General features: G+C 37.5%; 1 long non-coding RNA gene across 1 annotated transcript; it reads left to right on the top strand.

The window, feature by feature from the left end:
* Positions 1-122: 122 nt before the first annotated feature.
* On the top strand, positions 123-3735 carry LOC122867774. The gene is made up of 2 exons (XR_006375987.1): positions 123-283; positions 2804-3735. It is a non-coding gene; the product is annotated as an uncharacterized LOC122867774 (long non-coding RNA).
* Positions 3736-14974: the final 11239 nt, after the last annotated feature.

Below are 14974 nucleotides of genomic sequence, written 5' to 3'. Positions count from 1 at the left end.
TATGTTTACGTAATCCAGGGTGTCTCGAAAATGACATTGTGGGCGGTGCAGTGCAAAATATATTAATTTTTAAAGGTTCTCTGCAGAGGTAATTTAAAATAGTATCATTCGATCATATTTCCCTTTAATTACTATAGCTTTCACAATCAAATGAGTAGGGAAGTTGCTTTTCTTCAGTTTTTTATGGTCTTCAACGACTGATTAATCTGTCACGCCGGACTGTCCGTTGCACTGAAGCAAACAGACGGATTGGCGCTGGACCTCCCAGGCAAACTGGTTCTCGGTAACAGCATATTTCCTATGCAACCATTACAGACTCATCACATTGAAAGATCATTTTATGGAAATTGCGCCGCCAGGAAGCAGCTTTAATGCAAGTGTATTAACTGTATGGTATCTGATAATAGTCTACACTGCAATCCATTGTCAAGGGGCATCATAAGAGATTGTAGCTGGGGTTATGCTGCAAGGACTACAACAGGAAATAGGCTACCTTGGACCCATTTACAATGTCTGAAACAAATGTATATTAAGAATGGGTATGTTTAAACGCGTTTTCTGGGTCAGAGCCTATGGTCAGAGCATTAGACTTTTTAAGTGACTGACTCACAGATTTGTATTTCTAAGCTCTTTCTCTGTTTTAATAGTGGCACTAAATTATGTGAAAGTGTACATCAAGCATGAACAGTTCCAGTAGGTGTATCAAGACACTGGCTGTATGTGTGTGCAGCGTACATAAATCATAGGAGTGTGAGGCCTAACAACGCAGAGGTGAAGAGACTTGGTAGATGTACTTTTTTGTAGGGAAAGAAAATGGTGGGGTAGGCTAATTATGATGAATTTTAGGACTTACATTTGATTAATGTTGAATACAGAATTTCACATTTCCCTACAAGTGAGAAACCAATGACCACTCCCTTCCTAAATGAATCTTTGTGTGAACAAAACAGAATAAAGTCATGACCTTGATGTCCTCATTATAGTTTTTCACCATGCCTTATCACAGCATAGTAATTACACGGTCTGTGCTTATCAAGTCGGGTGCTATACTTTGCAGTTGTTACTTATAGCATGGTCTTTGTACACTTAAGATCAGAGTACAAGCCAAGTAAACTTATCCAATAAATCAATGGTATCTCTTAACTGTCTCTGTTTAATTCCTTAAACCTATTGTATCAAACTGATATATGCACACTAATTACAATCAAAAGTCAATTTATTAATGTTAGGAAAATTATTAATTTATCCAAAAATGAGGTTTGGCTGGTCTTTAGTGCACTTTATGTTCTGGGATCCATGTTTTCTAGTTGTTGCCTTGTTTTCCCCACAAAGAGTACATTCAGGGTTGTTTAAGCATGTAAATAACTCCACTAGTAAGTAAGTAATGCATTTCCAACCAAATGCCGGTCCTGAATGCAATACTTCAATTCCTTTATGTTGAAAATATAATTTTACTGGGCTTTTATGGACTGAGGAGAATCTTTGCAAATCTGATAAATCTAAAAAGCACTTTAGGGTTTTGTTTATGTGCAAAGAAAGGGTTTGGAGTTGAAAATATCATCCTCACTTTCATTAGAGGTCAAAATATGCCAGTCTTTCAATATTATGGATTTGATTTGATCTGACAAAGGTGAAAACTACAAGTAAATACACATGAATGATTTTTATTTGACTTACTCACTGGCTGCATTATATTCTCTAGACCTCTCTCAGGCTTTGCTGTAAACACAATCAATCCATTGTACCAAAGTAACCCCTTGTTGGAAACTTGTTTTTAAGTTCTTCTGACCTTGCTTCAAAACCTTAAGCAGAGGAACAAATTATTTTGTAAAAAACTGTAAAACTGGCAAAGAGGCAGACCATATTTGATATGCCTCAGATGAAAACTGCTTGCAGTCAATAGAGTGTTTCTGTCAGTGGCCTTGGTGTAAATAGTGGTTGACAATTGTGAACCGTGTGTACTGTAATATCCAAAGTATTCTTATATTCAGAACTGCAATTCATATCAACAGTCAAAGTTGGCTTCAAGTTGTATTGTACAGGTCAATGTTGTATACACAATACTTAATCAATTGGCATAATTGCATTCATTTGGGGATTATGCATGGAAGTTCCTTATATACAGTATGTGGGAAAGAGTTTGTCAAAAATGTCTGGCCATTATAATTTTGTTTAATTGAATGGCAAAATCTACAGGCTACAGAGTATATATTTGTAAAAAATGTTAAGCTGATGATGTTATGGGCGTCCGTACATCAGTATGTTCCATAATTGCAGCTGTAAACCCCCACTAGCTAACTCATCATAAAGGTAAACATTGTCTTTGTTTTAACCTTTTGTTTTTCATTTGGAAGTGAGTCAAAAGTGAGTAAATTCATGAAATTATACAAAACTATTATTTAATTATCGCCATTCTGATTGGCTGTGTTCACTGGCTAGCAGTAACTCCCAGCTGAAGAACAACACCATGGATCAGTGTGAGGCCTCATGGCTGAGCCAGTAATGGCTGACTTGGGCAAAGGGCATCCCAAGATGCATTTTGTTCTTGTAAACAAAGCGAGGTATCTTTAATTCCGCTCCCTGGAGAGAAGCAGCAGAGAGATGGAGACGCTAAAGCTGGAAAACTCTTCCCACCATGTTTGTCCAGCAAGCTAATTAAAGATTGCAGGGAGACAACAGCATGACAAGTAACATGTCACCAACTGAAATTAGGTATGAAACCTGTAGAAAGACTACAATTCATGTGGACAGTATGATGTTAAAAATGTTTCTTTCTTTTCACCATTTCGTTGTTGATTTACAGAGCTGCCAGACTCTCAGCCTGCATGGCCCCGGGTTTTCTCACCAGGGCCAGGGAGGAGCTTGGCCAACGGATCAGTCTCCTGGTGAGCCATGTCCGCATCATCAGCAGAGGACAAGCAGCTCTACCACTTTGCAGCAGACCTCATGCTGCCCTGCATTGCTTACTGGTCTTGCTCCCATCGCCTGGAGCTGGGTTGCTGACCTGTGAGAGGCGCATTTCTGTCATGGCTTACATTAGCACAGCACTGTACCGGCAAAGCACACAATCTATCAGTGCTAGAGATTTTGTGCCCCGCAGAGAGCCATAATGTATAAATCAAAATCAAATCACCTTGATTAGATCAGACGTCAATGAAATTGGGCTGCAGTGGTGTTTTTGTTCAAAATACATAGAGGTCAGGTGGGTTGGAGATTCTAAATTGTTCATAGGTATTAATGTGAGTATCAGTCTAGACAGGTAGTCTGTGCACGATGTCTCCCAGTCTCGTGTGCTGGGATAGGTTGATGCCCCCTGTGACCCCGAAAAGGAGAAAAGTTAAGTAATAGAAAATATTAGACCAATTAGAAAATTCTCAGACCAACAACTTCAACTTGGAAGTGTCAAACAGAAAAAATAAACAAATGCAAAACAGAGATTTTAGCATTAACAGCAACCTGCAGCAGTATTACATCAGTCATAGCTGCAAAACATCATAAAACAAAGTGAGATTCATAATCCATTAATATTTCATTATGACTCAAACATTTCCGGATGTAACACTTTGAAGAGGTACATTAGCAAGTGCTCACCATAAATACACACCGACAGCACAACATGTACAGGAGTGTCTGAACAAAAAACAAAATCATGTTTTTTTCATGCTTTAACGAATAAAAGAACGAGATGGCATGCACCCGGCTGGTGTTCTGGAAATAAAGACTTCACTGACTATATTGACTGTTTCAAGTTCATCTTGCCACTGAGATCCACCGACAGATCAGTCTGCCTTCCCAGACTGAAAATGAAAGAGCTTGTTAAATTTTGCAGCTGCACAGTTCATTGAAATTGCAGAACTTTTCCTGTCTGCATGACTGAGCATCCTTAATGTCTCTCAGTTTTTTTGTTTATTAATTATTTGAAATATTCATTTGTTTCCCAACTTGACCAGGCACCTCCTTTATAGTTTTTTTTTTCTGAAGCACCTGATGTATTGGCTGATTATAACTGCATGGGTGCTATAGAGGAAAGAAAGAAGATAATAGTGACAGTGATCTTGGGACGCATGGATTGTTTGACACTGAAGGACTGAATTAATCAAGCAAATCAGGTAGTCACTACTCATTTCCATCAATTAATGCATTCATAATCCTGTCATTTAGGTACATCTTCAGCCTTATTAAACATAAGATCTACTATTAATGCAATACAAAACAATTAAACATGAATATTAACAAAACAAAGCATTATAAAAGAGCCCTAGTGGAAGCGTGGCAGAGACTTGTGACTTATATAATATATTATTGTTTTCAGCTGTTATTTCTTTCTCCTTCTATCTCAGTCCAGCTTTCTCTCCCATCATCTCACACTCTGTCTCCCTTTCCTATCCTTCCCTTTTGCTCTCACATCTTTCCCTTCCCTCCATCTCTCTCTCCCATGATACCTGATCGACTTTTCACTAGCTAAATCACAAAAATGCTCACTGGGCAACATCAACTTAAGACTGCAACTACGATTTTTTCAGCCACTGAAATGAATACACACCATTTAGTGCTATTAAATATCTACGTTTTCTCTCTGTGAATGCCCGTATGACATTTGTTTGTCCTTCTCGTGTCCACACCTCCTCATTTTGTGTGTGCCCTTGTGAACTCACTGGTCTTATTTCAAACCTTTTTGGTCTAATGATTAAATTATTGCTCTTCACCCTCCACAAAACCAGCCACAGCCATGCATGTTATGACCCAATGTACACACCGACGACGAGCCAGGGTGGAGGATAGCAGAGTGAGAGAAAGCTGGAAAGATTGAGATGTGACTCAGACCGTGAGTTTGCAATCTATTAAGGGCCTAATAGATATTCCCATGGCCTCTATGTTTCAAGGAGAAAGAAAACTTATTTTTCAAAACCCTAAAAGCTTGATTAAATGTTCCACCCGATAACATTAGGAAAAGACTGGGATGGATATTTTTGTGTTGCCATAAAATAAACATCCATTATCTCACCAGTGTAATAATCATGTTCAACAGAAATACTCATTACAAAATGTAATTAATGAACAACCAAATCCTGCCAAGCCCAACCAACGGATTCCAGGCTTGATTTCCCCATGCTGTTCCATGGTGGGCAAATTTAACCGAGATAAGGCTAATGAATTGCTCTGCTTTCTACCACAGAAAAACCAAGAATGCACTAGAGTTTATTACACTTTCGACAATGGGAGAATGAATTAAAGTAAGTTATAGTGTGACCCTGTGTGTGTGCATGAATGATACATTTTATGCAATTATTGTTTGCTTTTGATTTTTTTCTTGTTTTTCTATTAAGACCATACCATTGAGTTAGCATGTTTTAACTGTACAAAAACACATTCTTTACATTATTGCGGAACATTTTTCAAAGCATACCACGCTGCTTTAGATTATTGAATGTGTGTTTCCTATTGACCAGGCAACCATTTGTGTTTATTTAGTTTGATAAAGCATGAAAATCAACTTGAACAGCCTTGAAACTAGCTTCAGCTAGGTTATTCATCAGTGAATGTATGTGTGTGGTAATTAACTTTGAATTACACTCAGGTGCAGGTTAGCACTGAGAGCGCAGGTTTGAGGGTCATCATGCCAAACAGCATTGCATTTATAAGATATGATCAAACCCACAGCACACATGGACATTAAGATGAAGCTAATATTCATTTTAGTACATAGTTAGCCCAACAGTAAAGTAAGAGTTACTTAGAATGTTGTATTAGCAACACATTAGCCTTAGACAGCTAGGCTAGTGACTAGCTTGGTTAGCAGTACACTTACCACTGAAAAACTAAGTTAACAAGTTACTAATAAGCAATCACAAAACAGTTAAAAAAGATGGCTAAAAGTAATAAATAAACAGTTGAAATAGCTAAAATACTGGGTAAATGTTGTCAAAATGACTAAAGGTAATGACTGACATGTATGGATAAATGGATAATAGGTCTAAATAATGGAGAAATGGTAAAAATAGGGAACCACTGATTTATGGCATCTGCAATGGTAAATGACATGTGTTGTTTTTTCTTAGTAAGATATTGACATTCATAAAATTCTAAACTCTGACTGTATTCTGGATCATAATCAACCCTGCTCAGGACTGCCTATAAATTCATCAGGACCCGGTTACTCTATGGTTTCTACTGCTCCTCAACAGCTCCCCAGAATGTCTAATGAGCAGCAAACGTAAAGCAGAGTATCAAGTGAATGACATCTGTGATCAACAGTCCTGTCAGCAGTCAGAAAAGAGGAGTTTACATTGGCACAATTGGCGTGCCCGTACTACTGAGAAGTGTGCTCTTACTGCCAAAGCCTTGCAGAGAAAATCACACTCTTCACTGACACAAATTGGATTTAAATACCTTGAAATATGACAAAAGACCAAAGATCAAATATTAAGGAAAATCATTTTGCTGCAGAGATCAAACTCATAAGGTTTTCCATCACCTCCACATTTTATTCAATGCTTTTTTGAGGTGAGTCAACTTACATCATATGAAAGGTTAACTAAGGACCTCCATGGTTTCTTCATTTCCTTTTTTCTTCTTTTTAACAAGCCCAAAAAAGTTTTTCTACTTTGCAAAATTGTGGTGGATAATCTCACATTGTATGAATGGTGATCTATCTTAGGAACTCTCTGAAGTTTTTAGTCTTTTAAGAGGATGAAAGATTATTGTAAGATTCTTGCCATAGTCAAGAGAGAGCTTAAGCAGTTGACATCATTAGTGTAAAGAATGATCATCCACATCAGACATCATGTGATGTCTGGTGAGTCTTTGCCTTCTTCCACAATCACTGACGTCTCTGAGTCGTCTCTTCTGCCAAACTCTCCCACTCTGAACAAATGTTCGTCATCCATTTGGCCATAATCCTAATAATAGAGAAGAAACTGAACTCCTATAGTTTGCATGTACTGAGAAAGGCACAAACCACTATGATGATACACATGCAACATTGTGCCCAATTACCAACACCTGTTACACAAATGAGGTCTTTGCAATTTTGATGCTCTCTGAGGCTTGATTGTGCTCACAACACCTCATTAAATGGAAGAACAAAGAAGGATCATCATGACAGGCACAAACACACCCAAACAAATGTTTAGTCCATCATGTCAAGGCTGGTCAACTCAATGTTAAATTGTTCATGGGGATGTTTATTCCTATTTTACCCTACAAATGTATAGATTTACATATCCTAATACATTCCTGTGCATTTTCCACATATTTGTTTTTCAGTCAATTCAAATTAACGCTCAAGTTACATGCTTTGTTAGCTAATACTTACCCCAAAAGTGACACTAAGGTGTTTGATGATATTAAAAAATCATTAAACTATAATGAAACTTTACCAGCTGCCTGTTCTGAAGAAAAAGTATAAACTATACACAGGTTACATGAAATAAAGAAACTGGATTCATTGCAGCCACTGTAACGTTTACTACATCTGATTGAACCTGAGGAGCAGGCAGTAAATTACCTGATGTCTCATCGACACGCCATTATGGAAATGAATATATACTATAAGTTAATCTCTTTATATCTTTCACTAGGCCAGCTGAATTTGTGATGAGTGTAAATCTTCGTATTCATGAAGTGTGGTTTCATTTGACGCGGTGTGTGTGCTGACTTGCCATTACTAATTGAGCAGCTGCAAAGAATGTGCAGATGCAGAGTGCCTACATCAACAAATATGTGCTGGGTTTTCTTTAGGCTGCTGAAAATACTGAATCAAACATGGCTTATAAAGTCTATTGAGTATGATTTCTGTACATGGACCAGACCAGATGTGTAAAGCTGCAACCAATTGCTCACTAACTGATGAAACTTGGATGAACTGTGGGGGGAGCTGCTTAATGTTGCATTTGTCATACTAGCACATAGCTAATATTAACACACCCTGGCTTGTCAGTCTTTTGCTTCAGTGTAGACAGACAGATTCACTGATTATGCATAAAAGGAATAGCAAAAACACATTTTACTCGATCTTTCTCTTTCTGTTCCTCCTCAACCCTTTACCTCTGTCTCCTCTGGCTGAGGTATAGTCGTTTCAGTGCACAGGACATGTTTAAAACATTATGGAAGTAGTCTATGCTAACACTTGGAAACTCAAATTTCACTGCTCTAGGATTACATGTTTGTGGTTGTGCATCCTTCATTTGTGTCTTATCCAAATGGTTACATGGACGTGTGTGGTAGCAAGAAATATGAATTTAAAAGCGGTTAGCCTGCCTGACAGTGGTAGAAAAGAGAACAATTAGGTGTGAATCCATACAAGCACGTATGTCTGTAGTTTGTAACTCAAGCTTTAAGCATAAAAAATATGGGATCTGAGAGGAAAAATTATTCTTTGAATTTTGATTGTTCATTGCATTGTTCAGGTGTTCTTGGCTGAAACCTAAAATTGCTTGTTATAGTTCTTCCATCTGGATGTTTAACTTTTAGGAGGCAGAGTAGTGGATGTGAATTTAAACTCATCCATTAACTTTTGCAGCTTTGGGACATATGGTCTTTACTTTCTCTTTTTTTCTGCACAAACAAAGAACAAATCCAAAAAAAAAGCCCAATATAGTTTCAATAAGTATGTTGATTGGACACGACGGACGGCAACACTGACAATGACATTATTACATATAATCAACAGTTACGACTCTACATCAGAACAACACAACTAAATTGGTTAGAAACTTTGCATGAACTTCTAAAATGATACAAATTTTATAGCTTTGGATAACATTATTTAGTCTGAAACCACACTGTTAAATGTCATTCATCACATTTCGATAGCAATCAGTTGACAGCTGGCCTAAGCACCTGCCTCCACTAACGGTCAGCAGCTAGTTTTGTTTTCAAATTTTAGACTAGAATTCATTACTTGACAAACAAACAAAATTCCATAAAGTTGGATTGCTTAGAGCATAACATTAACTGCATTTTTTAAAACACCAGACACGACAATGGAAATAAGTCCAGAACTTGATAATTTTATCACTGACAAAGTCTAATGTTGCATATAATAAATATATAAGAATGTTGTAAACCAAACCAAGCCAAAAATGTTTATTACTTGTATATTTGCTATGTAATGTGTATTAAAGCACAACGGGCCAGTGGTACCACTCTTCTTGCGCGTTCCACTAAGCCTCCCAACCAGGGCTGCAACTAAGGATTATTTTCATTATCGATCAACCTGTTGATTATTTTTCCAGTTAATTGAATACTGTAATTAATTTGAAATGGAAAAGAGTTAAAAAATCCCTATTTAAAAAATGTACAATTACAAGATCTCAGAGCCCACAGTCTCCAATTTTGTTTTGTTTGACCAAAATTCTAAAATCCAAAGACATTCAATTTACTGTACAATTATATAAAAGCAGCAAATGCTCACATTTGAAAAGCTGGAAACCACAAATGTTTATTTGATCTATCCTTTCAACGATGATCAAATTTGCAGTCCATTCAGTTTTTGTCAGTGGAATCATTAATTAATCAACTAGCTGTTTCAGCAACCATATGCATCACTTACCTGAATAGTTGCACACGGACATACTGTTAGTATGTTGGGGAAACTTTGTACACCTGTGTTGTTTCTGTCTCTAGATGCAGACATTAATCCCTGTGTACTCATCAACATCTTGAGATAGGATCAGCCCAAATCAAACATTGTCCACCAGTTTAGTCCCAAACCAAACATTTAGTTAGATTTCATTGATTACACACCTGATTGGCCATGATGAGTAGAAAGATGAGTTGTGGGAAGCACCATCACACCTCCCAAGTAGTAATATCTAATCTCTTGCTAAATCACTACAGTTATGGTACATTTTAATCGCTCTCTACATCTTTGATTTAAACTGCACAATCCTCTTCCCGAGTTCCTCTAATCGGGTTATATGGAGAGTGACTCGGAAAGTTTTAAATGTCTCCTGTGGGTTAAATGTCTAATTATACTCAGCACAACACGGATCCCCCTTCACGAGAAATGCCTGACACATTTAGAAGAAAAAGTGAGACTCTTTGAAGCACTTAAGGTCAACAGACTAGTTAAGGAGTCGTTTTTTGGCAGAACAGAACTTGAGAGTTTTACATTCTCCGACAGAACATGGTGTTAAATTGTGCCTTACTACACAATGTGCCAGTGTTATCTCTCATCCAGTTAAAAGCAGCGTTAAATCCTGAGCAAGGTAAGGTATTTTCATCATTAAAACTCCTTCTGGCAGGGTCTTCCACCTCACATCACTAATGGCATAATCTTCATCAGCATGACTTTCCTTCAGCATCAGATTCGTATTTATCAATGCTGAACCTTGTAAGTATTGAAAAGATCATCAGAAAGATTAACACCACTGAGGTGCTGAAAGCAATTCTGTTGTGGATTGATGGACTAGATTTCATCCAGCACATTTGATAATATTTCTTGTCTTGTATTGAAAGCCTCATTCCAGCCAAGGTGGAACCAGCAGACAAAGAGAAGTGACTGCCGTCGTAATTACGGAATTGCAGCAGTGAAGGATCATAAGAATCTTATTGCTTCTCCTAAATACTGAAAATAGTTTGTGATCATTGCTGTTTTCAAACTCAGTAATAGGATCAACTGTTGTACCTGCTCCAGATAGGCCATTCACTTTCCACACAACAGGAACTAGCCACAGAGAAGTGCAGAGAAATGCACCAAAGAATGTCTTGGATATTAATTTAAAAGATTTAGTTTAAAATTTAGTATAGTTAAGAGTTTTTTTCTCTTTTGGTTACTAACCTGACAGTCAGGTTTACTGTGAGAAACTGATCTCATACAATAACCAATGAAAGTGTGTGGATTTGCAGCGAATTTTCAACTTTCTTTTTGAAAAGTGCTGTATAAATAAAATTTCTTATTATCATACATTTTTTGTTGCTATTTTTTAAAAGTGGTACTACAAAATATACTGTCATTTACATACTACTGTAATATACAATGATTTATTCAGAAATATCAAGCATGATATCTAAATATATATAAGAGGGGTAGAGGGATAGCGTTATATGTAGCTCCTAAATAAATCATAAAAAACAAAATACTAAAACATTTTAGACAATTTTTATTATTTTATTTTTCAGTTTGCCCAGCCTTCTCAGTATAATTATCAGCACACAAAGAATACAGTGGCTTTTTAAAGTTCTTCACAATTCTCTCTGAATGGAGTCTAGGTTACATTATAACATTAGCAGTCGCTGTTATGCTGATGATACACAGACTGTGTGGACCATGTGATACACATGATGATAATGATACACTGCTCTACCTCACTATTAACTGCAGTGACCCCAGCCTAAAGTTTCTAGCACTTGCCTATGCCTTGAAAGGTTGGCTGTCTCTTAACATCATAGAACTACATAATAATGAAATCAGAAATCATCTTATTCTCTTAGTGTTTTAGGCCAGTAACTCTGATACACAGATAAAGTTTCTGCCAACTGAGAGATATATCTAAAATTAAGTCAATTTTATTTACTGAGCCGGTCTTTTCCCAATTTCCAATCAATTGTGATGTCGTCTTCACTGTCATCTGACAAATTAATTTCAATGGATTACTTTTACCTATTTTGGGAGACAAAAATCCCATTATGATGAAATATATTGTACAGTGCAGTCTGTTAAGTTGTAGGGGTAGTGGCACATTATACATTGTTTTTGCTGGCACATCCCACTTGAAATAAAACAACGACATATGAGGTTAAAGGGCTCATTTTCACGCTCAGGCAATTTTCAGCTTTTAAGCGGCATTAATCAATATTTTTACATTACCAATGGATCACATGACTATTTGTATGTGAAAGGTGCCGCTTGTAGTGATGTACCCACACCCATTCTCTTCCCTCAGCTCTACACAGCATTTTAACATCTTTCAGCTCATTGTTTTGGTTTTCCAACCTGAAACTTATTTTGTTTCCCTCACTGCTCAAGCAGCGAGAAACCTCCAAAAACCCACACTACGCTAACTGCCCAGCACCAAACAGCAGACATAGTGGAGCATTTAGTGTCTTAAGAGCCAGATATTTCCCCCAAGAGTTGCTACAGAACAGTACTAAAAAGAGAGTGAATATTGGACTTACATTCACCAGAGACAAACACGACTCCAAGTGACTGCTAATGTTGCTCCATATCTGCTGGATGTGTAGCTAATTGTTTGCTGACAAGTTCACAATATCAACTTATTCAGTGTAAACAGTGTAACTTTTTTTATTACGTCAGGTTAAAAATGTTTGAGGGCGTTCACATCCATAATGGGGAAACAGTGTGAGAATCGTAGACCTTTTAATATATGGCACGTCCAATATACTGTAAAACATACAGCCAAGGCAACTCAGATGGTGTAGGGCCAAACAGTAGAATGTTCATGATTGGCCAAACCAGTCACCTGACCTTTTTTCTTCAAATGGAGGTGTTTTACTTGCAAAAGACGAGACCAAAGGCATAAAAACCCTAGAACAAAGTGAAGACTGTAACCCTTATCAATATGAAACAGTCCTGAAGGTTGTTAAAATGGACAATACTTTCAACATTGCCCATGTAAAGCTAATTGTGTCAAATTAACAAGCAGGGCAATGGCTCCACACTGTTGAATACTGAACATGTCACGTCATTCTCAATTTTATCTACACCTTTATCTAAGAACACAGTTCTACCATTTTATCCCCAGGAGGCACTATCTCAGTGCAGCCCTAAATCATTAGTACCCACATGTGGTCACAGGCGTGTGGGAAAACCCATACATTCACCTGCAGAGAACTCAAAATAGAGGCAGATGTGTCAGCTCTTTTATATAGAGAATGTTACGACTATATATATATATATATATATTCTCACCACCAGCTCCTCTCTCATCTTGCTATCCCTACTGTCCAAATTTCTGCCTTACATTGGCAGGCATTTTCCAAGCCCGTAGAAAATTCTCTGTGAAAAATGACCAGCAAGTGGAAATTAAAGAGAAAAAGAAATGACAGAAAGAGGTGAGACAAGTGCCTGAGGGGAGCAGATTCATTTGAATTGAAGATTAAGCTGACCAGAGTTTAAGCAAGCAAAGCACACCTGAATTGTGAAGAAGACACTATGTGCAAGCATCTATGTATGCAGCCACACACATGCTATTCAACCCCAAACATCTGTCTTTCTTGCCAGTTTTCTAGTTAAGTACCTTCCTATCTGAACATTTTCTTCTTTTATATCTAAGATGAAAAGTTTTATATTTCCCTTTGGACATTTTCATAAACCATTCAACCATGCGACGGAATAATTCCTATGAGCCAAGTTAAAGAACAGTAAGCTAACGTTAGAGAAAACACAGATGGAAAAACGCACAGCCCTGAACTTTTATAGTTAAGTGTCTGTGCAGTGCAGTGTGCCTCAGCCCTGATTCCCCAGTACAGTAAGTGTAGCACTCACACTAAAGTCAGAACCCAGCAGTGTTCCTGTCCTGCCCTTCAAGACATTTTCTTCTTTTCTTTCACAGGTGACTTTCCTCATATCAGCCCCCCACCTGACTTGACCAGAAGCAGACAATGTCATTTAAAAACACTGCATCTGCCGAGGGGGTGGGGAGGAATGTTAAGTGTCTGAGATCTGCCATTTAATGTGACAAGGGCATTTCAACACCTCGCACAGAAAAGGGACCTCATCCTTAATGAAGAGATGCAGCACTGGGCATGCTGTGAGCTTTACCTCTAAATATTCTTTTCATTTTTTCTTTCCTTTTGTTCAGGCAGATGAGTTCTTTTTAAATAAGCTCAGAGCCTTTAATTAGGCATAAGGCCAGTGTAAGGGCTTTTAGCAGTGAAGATTTAACCACAAAATCATGGCCTATATATGTAAAGAATACCAAGATCTAGTTGTGTTTTGGGATGTTTATCATTTGATTTTTCCATTATCTTCAGTGACATCATCCATTTGATAATATAGTGTGATCTGTCACACAAGTAGAAACTATGACACAAATGAGAATGACTATTTTGCAGCACCACAACTTCTGCGGGAATACCACCACATAACTTCACTGTCACTGCTGCTAAGCTTCCCTGTCTCTTGAAAATTCCTCTAGTGGCATAGCCAATTCTCTTGGGCCTGTGTCTTCAAATCTCTGTCCTAATCCCCAGTGTCAATTTTGTCATTAGCGGTAGCTTTTTCCATTTTAGGTCAATAGCAAAAATTAAACCTTTTTCCCCCTCTTTTGGAGATCTAGAGACTGTCTTACATGCTTTTATAACTTTTTGACTACTGTAACTCTTTATGTGGGAGTCAGTCACACTTCCCTAGCTCGCCTGCAGCTAGTTCAAAATGCAGCAGCGAGACATCTTGCTGTCATTTCCCAATCTATTGCCACTTTTAAATCCTTTTTACAATTGTGTTTGAGTCCTCTTAATTGCTAATATATATATAAATTAAATTCTTCTTTAAAGCACTTTGGTCAACACATGTCTGTTTAGGTGTCAAGCAGAAGACAAAGGACAGAGCTGGTATAGTTCAATGATTTAATAAAAAGACAATATACAAAAGGCCTACAGGGATGGTCAGACAGGGAAGGGTCAAAACCAGTAAAGGCAGTCCACAGCAACACTAGGAAACACTGGGGGAAGCTGGACCACTTGACACAATGGATGAAGACAAACTGGCACTAAACAAAAGAAACACAGACTTAAATACACTCAACTGAAGGGAGAAAACAAGACACAGGTAAAACCAATCAGGGCAAGGCAAACAATCAAAGACAGGAAGCAAAACTACAAGACACATGCCCGAAGGAGAATATTTCAAAATAAAACAGGAAACATTGATAGAAAACATGAAACTAAGGAAAACCAAAACTAAGAAGCAGAAAAGGACATGACATGTTAATGTAAATTTGCTCTATAAATAAATTCTTAAATTCTACAAGACTTGATTAGAATTATTAGCAGCAGCAGAATTTAGTAA

The sequence above is a fragment of the Siniperca chuatsi genome, linkage group LG20 (genome assembly GCF_020085105.1).
Source record: "Siniperca chuatsi isolate FFG_IHB_CAS linkage group LG20, ASM2008510v1, whole genome shotgun sequence".
NCBI lineage: Eukaryota > Metazoa > Chordata > Actinopteri > Centrarchiformes > Sinipercidae > Siniperca > Siniperca chuatsi.
Note: the sequence above shows the minus strand (reverse complement) of the source record. Positions and strands in the feature narration are given on the sequence as shown.